Source organism: Halichoerus grypus, chromosome 1, assembly GCF_964656455.1.
Source record: "Halichoerus grypus chromosome 1, mHalGry1.hap1.1, whole genome shotgun sequence".
NCBI classification, from domain to species: Eukaryota; Metazoa; Chordata; class Mammalia; order Carnivora; family Phocidae; genus Halichoerus; species Halichoerus grypus.
In genome coordinates this window covers 170568166-170580523 of record NC_135712.1, presented here as the reverse complement: position 1 = coordinate 170580523, position 12358 = coordinate 170568166, and the positions used below count along the sequence as shown (strand labels likewise).

At 39.4% G+C, this 12358-nt stretch overlaps 1 pseudogene; it reads right to left on the bottom strand.

Moving 5' to 3' along the window:
• Nucleotides 1-4007: 4007 nt before the first annotated feature.
• LOC118553970 (ubiquitin-conjugating enzyme E2 L3 pseudogene) lies at nucleotides 4008-11975 on the bottom strand (annotated as a pseudogene).
• Between the last annotated feature and the right edge of the window lie 383 nt (nucleotides 11976-12358).

The window sequence follows — 12358 nt, the reverse complement described above, 5'->3', positions numbered from 1 at the left end:
GGGAAATTCTGTGCAGAGTCCTTTCAAATAGGCAATTACTTGTTTTGGACCCCAAATCCTGAAGGTACTTTTCTTTTAAGAAAAATTCTAAAAATTAAAAAAAATTTAAAAAATTCTTTAACAATTTTATGATTTTATTTGGGACTCAATCATAAGTGCTAACATCAACACCCTTCCCCTTCCATTTAATAAGGAAGTTGTATCTCAAATTCAGAGTAATCTTTAGTTTTTAGGGATATTGAGGAGAATGTAGAGGTCAGGATGGCCTCTTAGGGTCCCAAACCAACTGTGATAGTAATTCCTAAAACCTTTCTCAGAGTATGCATTAATACTTACTTCTCTTTTCCACTCTGACTTCACTGCTATCTTCTTGGCACTTCTTAAACAATGAAGTTCTTTCTAATTCTAGAAATTAAATTCTAACTGTTAAAAGCTTTGACTATAGATTCACTGATTATTTTTCATTTTTTATTTTTTAACTTGACTCAAGAAGCTGGTGAACAATTTGTGTTGCCACTGTGTATTTGTGGTTTTCCAAAAAACTGGATCTTTTATCTCTTTAGTGTTTTAAGAAAGATCAGTAACAAATCTTTAGGGCTTTGCGTAGTAAAGAATTTGGCCTTGCCCAGAGGGAGTCTTAGCCTTTGTCTTCGTGTCTGGCAAGTAATCGATGTCATATCTGGTAGGAGGGTCTTTTTTTAGGGTAGGGACTGACTACACCCAATAGTCATGGAGTAGGGGTTCACCACCCCAGAAAAACCAATCATGTGATTTAGGATGGGGGCTTCAGGTCACACTGTCAACCTGGGAGCTGAGACCAACCACACTGACAATCAGTCATACCTGTGTAATGGATCCCTTTTAGGGGTTGAATTGTGTATCCTCAAAAGACACGTTGAAGTTCTAACCCCACCCCCTAGTCCCACAAAATATGACCTTATTTGAAAATAGGATTATCACAGATATAATTAATTAAGATGAGGTCATTCCCCATGTGGTATGATTGGTATCATTATAAAAAGAGGAAGGAAACACAAGAGGAGAGAGTCTAGTGACAACAGACGCAGAGCTAGGAATGATGTATCTACAAGCTAAAGAATGTCTTCGGGCACCAGAACCTAGAAGAAGCAAGGTAGGATTATCCCTACAAGTTTCAGTTGGAGTTAGGACCTGCCAACACCTTGATTTCAGACTTCTATCCTCCAGAATTGTGAGAGGAAAAAAATCGTGTGGTTTTCAGCTGCCTTTTTTTGTGGTATTTTATTATGGCACCTCTAATAAACTAATAGATGACCAATAAAAATGGATAAAGAAAATGAATATAATGGACTATTATTCAGCCATAGGTAAGAACATTATCTTGCCATTTGTGACATCATGGAATGGTCCTTGAGGGTATTAGGCCAAGTGAAGTAAGTCAAACAGAGAAAGACAGATACCATGTGCTCTCAATTATATGTGGACTCTAAAACAACTGAACTAAAAGAAACAGAGTGGAGCGGTAATTTCCGGAAGCTGGAGGATGGAGGAAAAGGGAAGATGTTAGTCAAAGGGTACGAACTTTCAGTTAGAAGATGAATAAATTCTGGGTATCGGATATATGGCATAGTGATTTTAGATAACAGTACTGTATTATATATTTGGAAGTTGCTAAGAGAGGAAATCGTAAATGTTATCACCAAAAAAGAAATGGTAATTATGTGACATGATACCGTTGTTAGCTAACTGAATGGTAACCACTTTACAATATACAAGTGTATCAGATCAACATATTGTACACCTTAAACTTAGGCAATCTTACATGTCAAATATATCTCAAAGCTGGACAAAAATAAATAATTCCCATTTGCATGTACATAACTTGCCTTAGTATTTTCAATAAGTGTTTTTCATTTTAAAAGAAACTTCTGTCTTCACTATAGAGAACAAACAGATGGTTACCAGAGAGAAGGTGGCTGTGAGCATGGGTGAAATAGATGATGGGAATGGAAGAGTACACTTACCTTGATGAGCACTGAGTAATGTACAGAATTGAGTCACTATATTGTACACCTGAAACTAATATAACCCTGCATTTTGACTATACTGGAATTAAAAAACTTAATAAAAAAAGGAAAACTATTGACTGGTCCTCTCCTCACAAAATGAACAAGTCTCTGGCTCTCATTTTCTCTTTACGTATATGAGCAACAGAAACACATATTTGTCCTTTACATTTATTTGCATATTTACAGTCTCCAACACTCTTCATTTCATTGTGTAGATCCAAGTTTCTATTTGGTATGATTTTACTTACATTCAACTTTAACAGTTTTTGGAGTGTAGGACTGCTCATTGTGAATTCTCTCAGTTTTTGTTTGTCTTTATTTATTTTTTAATTTAAATTCAATTAACCAACATATAGTACATCATTAGTTTCAGAGGTAGGGTTTAGTGATTCATCAGTTGCGTATAACACCCAGTGTTCATCACATCATGTGCCCTCCTTAATACCCATCACCCGGTTACCCATCTCCCCACTCCCCTCCCTTCTGTAACCCTCAGTTTGTTTCCCAGAGTCAAGAGTCTCTCATGGTTTGTCTCCCTCTTTGTTTCTTCCCATTCAGTTTTCCCTCCCTTCCCCTAGGATCTTCTGTGCTATTCCTTATGTTCCACATATGAGTGAAACCATATGATAATTGTCTTTCTCTGACTGATTTATTTCACTTAGCATAATACCGTCCACTTCCATCCATGTTGATGTAAATGGTGGGTATTCATCCTTTCTGATGGCTGAGTAATATTCCATTGTATATATGGACCATAAAAAAAGGCAGTCAAAACAATATAAAACACATGTAAAGGATATTACTGAGTGAGCTTCAAGTGGAGCTTGACTCTACAAAGGCTGTGAGTCCAGAGGGAGAGGGAAGGCCATCTGGTTCCGGGGCTGGCCGGCTACTCTGAAGGAAGGGGCCAGCAGGGCGCCGACAACCCCAGACTGCTGCTGGCTACAGCCAAGCCCCACCAATTCCAGCCCTGCAAAGGGTCAAACTGTGCCAAGGGAGGGTCGCAGTGGGGCTGCACTGCACTGAGGAGCTGGGAGAGCGAGCTCCGTGGCACATTCAGGTGGAGTTTGGTGACAGGTGAGCGTCAATCTGTGGCCTCAGGAGCCTCTCTGGCGAGAAATTCCTCACACAAGTGCACAGCGTCCTCTGGTTGGCAGCCCTCTCCTGGGGTTGCCACAGACCTGGGTTTCCCCAAGCAGGCCAGGCTGGGCTGAAGCTCAATCACGCACACAGACATCAGGATTTGCCCATTTAATCAATGTTATTGTGGTAACACTGGCCAGATTTTTACATAAGAACTGGACCTCCTCCTTTTCCATGGCTGGTGGTTTTTTTTTTTTTTTTTGGTGGTGAGGGGGAGGTGGTGGGGTGGTGAATGGTGGTTTGCTCTGTTTTTAAATTTTTTTGAAAGGTTGTTACAAATTGGAGCCAGGAGAATTTGAACAACTTCCACGCAGGGCGGTGTATGTAACATGGGAGTAGAGAAGCCACCAGAATTGCCAGGACCAGTCTCTTCTCCTTTGTGGAGGAGATAGCCCTGGGTCTGGGGAAAGTGAATGAGTGAAAAATGAACCAAATGCAAGAAAGTGGGAGTTGCAAGGGCAGGGGGAGAAAGGGAACTGCAAGTTTTTTTTTTTTTTTTTTCCTTTCTTTCTTAACCTTAAGGGCTAAATGTAAATTGAAGGTTTTGGATCAATTTGGACAAGAAAAGAAACACCATTCTTTTAAAGTAGATTGAAGCAGTGATTTTTAAAACAAAGCAGAACTAGACCATCTTAAAATTTTAATCCTTTATAGGTTACCTAGACCACTTTTGATTAAGAGAACTGTAGAAAGTACCACAAGCAAAAGCCAGGTGGCGGCACGTGTCAATTTCCCACAGAGTCCTGCTTTGCAGGGTGTCTGAATGCACTGCTGGGGGTCTCCGCTCACACTCGCTGGGATAGGTCACGTCAGAGTTTAGTCCACAGCTTGCTTCTCCTTGTATTTCTTTGTAAACTCTTCAGCTTTCTTACAGAATGTTTTAAGGTCCTAAGAGTCCTAGGTCAGCCCAAAGTGGGTGCTTGGGCTGGAGGGTCGTTCCCCAGTGCTGTGAGGGACCGGATTACTTGGTCAGTTTTGGTTGCTGGCTTCCAGTTTTCAGCACTAAGTACTGCCAGACAGACCTGCCCCTTTTCGTGGATGTTCAGGTGATAGATCTTTGTTTTAAATGTGATCTCCAGTGGTTTGAATGCATACTTGGCGGGAAAGTTGATTTTGATTCTGAAGGCCCCTTTATCATATGGAGGGTTGTCAGGAACAATAAACCCTTGCCAAGTCAAAATTAGCTTCATCAACCTGGATGTTATGGAAGTTTTTCATTCCACATTTGCGGATTTCTTCAAGCTTCTTTATCCGCATCCTGCTGGCTGCCGTCTTGGATCTGTTGTTGCTGCCTGAACCACATCTTCTTTATCCATTCATCTGTTTAAGGACATCTTGGCTCCTTCTATAGTTTGGCTATTATGGACATTGCTGCTATGAACATTGGGGTGCATATGGCCGTTCTTTTCACTACATCTGTATCTTTGGGGTAAATACCCAGTAGTGCAATTGCTGGGTCATAGGGTAGCTCTTTTTTTAACTTCTTGAGGAACCTCCATACTGTTTTCCAGAGTGGCTGTATCAGCTTGCATTCCCACCAACAGTGTAAGAGGGTTCCCCTTTCTCCACATCCTTGCCAACATTTGTTTTTTTCCTGTCTTGTTAATTTTAGCCGTTCTAACTGGTGTAAGGTGATATCTCACTGTGGTTTTGATTTGTAGTTCCCTGATGACAAGTGATGTTGAACATTTCTTCATGTGTCTGTTGTCCATTTGTGTGTCTTCTTTGGGGAAATGTCTGTTCATGTCTTCTGCCCATTTCTTGACTGGATTATTTGTTTTTTGGGTGTTGAGTTTGATAAGTTCTTTATAGATTTTGCATACTAGCCCTTTATCTGATATGTCATTTGCGTATATCTTCTCCCATATTCCGTAGGTTGCCTTGTAGTTTTGTTGACTGTTTCTTTTGCTGTGCAGAAACTTTTTATTTTGATGAGGTCCCAATAGTTCATTTTTGCTTTTGTTTCCCTTGCCTTTAAAGATGTGTCTTGCAAGAAGTTGCTATGGCTGAGGTCGAACAGGTTGCTGCCTATGTTTTCCTCTAGGATTTTGATGGATTCCTGTCTCACATTTAGGTTTTGTTTGTCTCCAGGTGTCCCTAATCTCACATTTCTTTAGCAATGTTGTCTTTGCTGTTAATAAGTGAATTTTTCCTTTTTTTTTAAAGATTTTATTTTATTTATTTGAGACAGAGAGAGAGAGAGAGTACAAGAGGGGGTAGGGTGAGAGGGAGAAGCAGACTCCCTGCCGAGCAGGGAGCCTGATGTGGGACTTGATCCCAGGACTCCGGGATCATGACCTGAGCCGAAGGCAGTCGCTTAACCAATTGAGACACCCAGGCACCCATGAATTTTTCTTTTGATAATACACTTTTAACTCTAGAAGTTTGGGGCTTTTAAAAGTATCTTTCATTTCTCTTCTCACCATGTTCATGTCTTTCCTTAAATACTAGAATATAGATGTAATAGCTGTTTTCATATCCTGTCTTCCAATGTGGTCTATAGTTTTCTTTCTGTTTCTATTGATTAATTTATGGGTCACATTTTCCTACTTCTTTATTGTCTATTAATTTTAAATTGAATGCTAGACATTGCATATTTGATTTGTTGACAGTATGGATTTTGTTGTCTTCCTTTAAAGAGTGTTGGGCTTTGTTCTGGGAGACAGTTAAGCTGCCCCTGCATCAGCTTAATCTTTTCCAGTCTTATTGTAAAGCTTTGTTAGGTCAGGCATAGTGTAACTTTTACTTTAGGAATACTTTAGTTCCACTACTTTTGGGGTTAGGTTAACTTTGATTTTCCCTACTTTTGGACCTTTTTGGGGCCCCTTCTGAATTTTCCAAATAGTCATTGTGGACTCTCTCCACTTGCTGTTGGAGTTTGAAAGATTCTCAGATCTGTGCAAACCTGGAAACCATTCAGCTCATAGATCCCTGGTTACTATTGGCCTTAGCTCATGGAATTTCACTTTACACATATGTTCTGTAGAGATTCCAGGTTATCTCAGTGTAGACTTTGAAGTTCTTTCTTTGTGTCTAACTACTCTCCTCTCTAGAACTCTTCCCTGAAACCTCCAGCCCCTTGACATACCCTGAACTTCAATCTCTATTTCCTCAATTCAGTGAGACCTCCATGTTTGGGACCCTCCCACCCCCTGCCCCCGACCCCATACCTGCTCTGTGGTCAGGAGTCTGCCTCTAATTGGGAAGCTGGGCAATCATTGGGATGACCTCATTTGTTTCCCTTCTTTCAGGTATCACAGTTTTGCATTTCTCATTATCCAGTGTCTGAAAGCTGTTTCATAGATTTTGTCCATTGTTCTACTTGTTTAAGGTGGAAGTTAGACCTGGTCTCTATTACTCCATCTTGGCCATCTCTGAATAAAATAAGACAGCTCATGTAATACATAATTAAATTCTCTGAATATTTAATCTGCATCAGTTCTGTCACCTTTGATTATTAAGGATGTTTGAAGCTTATTCCTTTGTCTTTAGAGATTCACTGGGAGCTGACATTTTGGGTAAAACATCCTGTCTCTCCTCTGTTCAGTTCAGAAATGTTTGTCCCATCCAAAATGTCACAAAGTTATATTCTTTCTACTGGTTTCAACAGGAATTAGTGCCATTCTGTGACTTAGTCTTAATAAGGATATAATAGCCCCATATTTCTGTGGGCTTGAAGTTGGTGTTGACAGAGGAATCAAGGGGCAAACATGGTTGTCTTTCTTGATTGCAAATAGAGTAGTCCCCCTTTTTCATAGAGGATATATTCCGAGATCCCCAGTGGATACCTGATATGGTGGATAGTACTGAACTCTAAGTTTTTTCCTATACATAGATACCTATCATAAAGTTTAATCTCTGGATTATGCACAGTAAAAGATTAATGACAATAACTGGTAATATAGTTGAACAATTAAAACAATATACTGTAATAAATGTTTGTGAATGTGGTCTCTTTCTTTTTCAAAATATCTTAATATTCTGTATTCTTGGGGTAAATACCTCACAGCACAATTGGTGGATCATAGGGTAGTTCTATGTTTACAGGAGCATTATCTACAATAGCCAAATTATGGAAATAACCCAAATGTCCATTGGCTGATGAATGGATAAAGAAGATGTGGGGTGTGAATATTATTCAGTCATATGAATATTACTCAGTCATAAAAAGTATGAAATCTTGCCATTTGCAATGATGTAGATGGAGCTGGAGGGTATTATGCTAAGTGAAATAAGTCAGAGAAAGACAAATACCATATGATTTCACTCATGTGAGATTTAAGAAACAAAATAAAGAAGAAAAAAAAAGAAACAAAAGAAAGGATCATAGGGGGAAAAAAAGAGAGGGAAACCAAGAAACAGACTCTTAACTATAGAGAACAAACAGATGGTTACCAGAGGGGAGGTAGGTAGGGGGATGGGTAAATAGGTGGTAAGGATTAAGGAGTACACTTGTCATGAGCCTCGGGTATTGTATGTAAATGTTGAATCACTAAATTGTAACCTGAAACTAATATTACACTGTATGTTAACTAACTAGAGTTTAAATAAAAATTTAGAAAAAAAGGGAAAAAATCCCCAAATATCTTAGTATTCTGTACTCACCTGTCATTTTCTTGTGATGATATGAGATGATAAAATGCCTACATGATGAGGTGAAGTAAGGTGAACGATTTAGACATTGTGATGTAGTGTTAGGTGACTGATGATCTTCTGATGATATCTCAGAAGGAGGTTCATCTGCTTCCAGACCACAGTTGACCTTTGGTAATTAAAACTGCAGAAAGCAGAACCATGGATAAGGGAGGTGGGGGAGCCTACTCTACAGGTAACATTGCTTGATAGTTCTGTCTTATATTTTAATAACTTGCCTATGTCTACTAACTAGCTGTGTGAAATTTTAGAAGTACTTACTCTCTTATACCTCTGTTGCCTTCACTCTATTTGTAAATATACTTACTGGTAGAATGATTGTGAGGATTAAGGACTTAATATATCAAGAGCTCAGAACCTAGTGATCCCTTAATAAATGTTAGCTATTTTCTGGCTTCCTTACATATTATTTTCTTAAAGCTTTATGGCCTCTACTTATACTTTTCAACCCTGTTTCCTGCTAGTTAAGATTTTAATGAAGTAAGATAATTAGGTCAAAAAGTATAGTAGATTCCAATACAGGTTCAAGAAATATGTTAATATCTAGAAATATTTTCAGAGATAGCTAGCTGAAGGATTACTGATGACATTGCGTGATTGCAGAATGCATAGCAGCCTACCATGCAATGTAACTGGGGGCATTTCAGACACTATAATTGGATATTTTAAAAAGTAAAAGTTAAACAGTTTACTTTGAAATTTATAATAAATAGTTACACCTTATTTTTGGATAGTGTTTGAATGTATTTTTTCAGATATCATTTCAATTGGCTCCTCTTCCTAAGCTATAGGATAATCAAGAGTTATTTTAAGGGGTGCCTGGGTAGCTCAGTCAGTTAAGCTGATAACTCTTGATTTTGGCTCAGATGGTGATCTCAGAGTCCTGAGATCGAGCCCCAGTGAGGGTTCCCCGCTCAACGGGGAGTCTGCCCCTCCCCCTCTCCCTCTACTCTCCACCCCCCACTCCAGTACATGCTGTCTCTCTCTCCAAAAAAATAAATCTTAAAAACAAAAACAAAAACAAAAACAAAACTTAGGGGTGCCTGGGTGGTTCAGTCAATTAAGCATCTGCCTTCGGCTCAGGTAATGATCCCAGGGTCCTGGGATCAAGTCCCCCGTTGGGCTCCATGCTTAGTGGGGAGTCTGCTTCTCCCTCTCCCTCAGCCTGCCGCTCCCCCTGCTTGTGCTCTCTCTCTCTCTGTCAAATAAATAAATAAAAAAAATCTTAAAAAAAATAAAAATAAAAAAACAAAAAAATGAGTTATTTTAAAAGGTAGGATTCTGATTTTCATTAAGATATGATGACTTGCTCAGTATTATTATTTATATTTAAGAAGAAATTTAAATTGTTGAATTGGTAAAGATTGAACTGTCCTGGTTGGTACAGCTTATTGATATTTGTTTAACTTAAAATTTCAATTCCAATGACTGTAATTCAGTGATAGTGATAACTTTGGTGTTGATGGAGTTCAGCTCTGGAACAGGAAAGAACATATTTGATTTTCTGAGCCCTTTGGGTATCTAGTATTTTTGAACATTACACTCAAAAATAATTTAGTAAAATATGGCTCTTGAGATACCTCTTAAAAAATAAACTGATATTAAGGAGGTAAGGAGAATAAAAATACTTCTCTACATATTCTCCCTTCTTTTAAACTTGTAAAATACTCCATGTATTTAGTAAAAGATTCAGGTTAAATGAGCAGTCAACCTCTAATGGATGAGAGAAGTGGCATTTTAATATAAGTACTTGTCAATTCTGAAAGGCAAATATTTTCATGATTAAAGACTTTGGCAATTCAAATTGTTACTGAAGTTTTATGAATAAAAAAGGATGTATAATGTTAATTAGGATAAAAGAAGCTCATCTCTCTTTGACTCAATAAAAATGATACTTGAATACTTCTACCTTTAAATCAAGTTCATTACAGTTGGGGCTCTCACTTGGCCAGTTGGAACCAATCAGACATAGCATGTGTAATCTGTCAACTTTAGTTTTTGGACTTACTACACTGGGGCGAAGTAGGCCCCAATGGCTATGATTATGAACAATATTCTTTCAATAAATGATATCACCTCCTTACACAGCACTGCTGAGCTATTTCATGACAGACAGTAGGACTGATCCAGGCCAACATAACGGGGGAAGGGTTTGTCTTGAATGATCTGCTATCCTCTTTGGGCAACCTCCTGCATTTCAAGGCTTTCTCTCTCTTCCCCAGGAATTGCCTCTACTCGATCCTTTTAAACAGCAAATACTTACTTTTCACAGTTCTGGAGTCTGGGAGGTCCAAGATGAAAGTGCTGACTGATTAGGTTCCTGGTGAGGGCCCTCTTCCTGGTTTACAGATGGCTGTTTTCTTGCCGTGCCCTCACATGCTGGAAGGCAGAGAGAGAAGCCGCAAGTTCTTTGGTGTCTCTTCTTAGAAGGACACTAATTCCGTTATGAGGGCCCCATCTTCATGATTTAATTATCTCCCATAGGCCCCATCTCCAAACACCATCCCACTGGGGGTTAGGGTTTCAACATATGAAATGGGGAGGGAGACACAAACATGTGGTCCATAAAATAGACATTTTCCTGAAACAAAATGCTGGTCCTATGGTTGCCTTGGGCAGTGCATATTGGTTAAGAGAACCGGTCTTGGAGTCAGGCAGATGCTGGGAAAGTGATCATTCTGAGCTTGTCTTTTGTCAAATGCAGACAGTAATGGATCCCTTCTCATATGACAGTTACGAAAATTCAATAGTGTAAGGAAATCCTATGTGCCATCTAGCATGCTGCCAGAAACAAGGGAAATGCTCACTAAATTGTAGTTATTCTAATATGTTAATGTTCCTTATTATTTAATCGAAACTGTTGCTTATGGGAGCATCTCTTATGTGGATGGAAGGAATCAAAGAGATGGTAGGAATAAAAATTACCATAAATAAGCAAATTCAGGAGCCACTTTGTTGGTCAGCCACAGGGAGTGGAATAGCAGGGACAAGGCAGGGAGAGAAGGACATAGCATGGAACCAGCCACAAGGAGTGGGTCAGGAAGGATGTGAACATAGCAGGCATGTGACTAAGTGGAGTTCAAGGTTTTTGTCAGAGCTGTCACTCTGCTGCTAGCAGCCCTGTCCATGGAAACCCCACCTTATGATAATGACATTATAATAAGAAAGATGGTGCCCAAATGAGGAAATTGTAATTACAAGGGGAGTCAAACATCCTTTAATTAGCTCCACCTTGTGGGAAAGCTCTGGGGTGAAGTAAGTAATGCAAAATGAGCTCTTGTAGGAATTTGAGTTAGAAACACAAGGGGTATGTGGAGACTGTTGTTTTAGACCCTTGGATATTGTTCATTTCTTCCTTGACCTACCGACTCCACTTGAGTTGGCACAGCTAATAAATCACATGGGTGTCTGTGTCTTCCCCTTCTACTTATTGGCATTGTTGGCTATTTAAGGAAACAGAGCGAGAAAAGGTGAAAGTGTTTTCTTCTGATTCCTGGAGGAGGTTAGCGGAGTTCAGGGCAACCTCAGAGGACTGTTAGTGTTTTTTTTTTCCCTCATCCTTAACTTTGCCTGAAAAGGATGGGCCTACCCAGAACAAGAAATAGAGCAGGGAGTCCGTAATCATGATTTGTTTCATGTACATACACGTGCACATATGTGCATACATATGCATATATAATGTGAGCTAATGCCTTTGGTAGGAGCTGTGCATGGAAGCATGATGCTTCGGCTCAGAATTTTGGATCTGTTTGGAGAAAGTACACAGGGCAGAATTGCATGAGCAGCATATCTGTATGGTCAGTTTAATGCGGGGTAAAATCGCATCCTAAGTCTTCTTGTTTAAGGGAGTGTCTAGGTCAGGAGGGTTGAGTCAAAGACCTCATGTTTGTATTGCCTAAGCCAGCCCGAGTGTGTAGCATCACTAAAGGTGGGTTTTATTTGGGCCTTAGAGTCTCCCTTCCCCCGTAATGAGTTGGTAAAGATGCAATAAACTCCTCTTTCTCTCTGTCCTTTTCAGACCTCTTCTCTGCTTACCTTGCGTTTAAACTTCTCCTGTCTTGTCCCAGACACTAACACCTTGACCACATTTCCTGCCTGTCTCTCCGGTCTATCATTGTAGCGTGGAGACATGTTTTATATTCATAATCTTGCCTTTTATTTTTGATTCCTAGGAGACTTGCCATATTGCAGTAATAGAGCTATAACCCTGGTGTAAAAGTATAAGGGGCAAAGTACCAGTTGTTCGAGACTTAACTCTTGATTTCTCGTGTTCTTTAAGAGAAAACTTAGGACATCTGGAGACAGTTTATGTTCAGCCTTCTTCCAGCCTATTTTAGGAAGCAAGTTTGAAATGGTTCAGTAGTGAATGGGAGTTCTGTAATGCTCTGGCGAATTTAGATTAGGAGAAGTGACCTTTTGATATTCACTGGATAAATCCATACTGTGGGGGTAATAACTCTGCTACCTGCCTTCTCTGTAGTTTTTACGTTTCTAACCATATACCAGCTTTATTT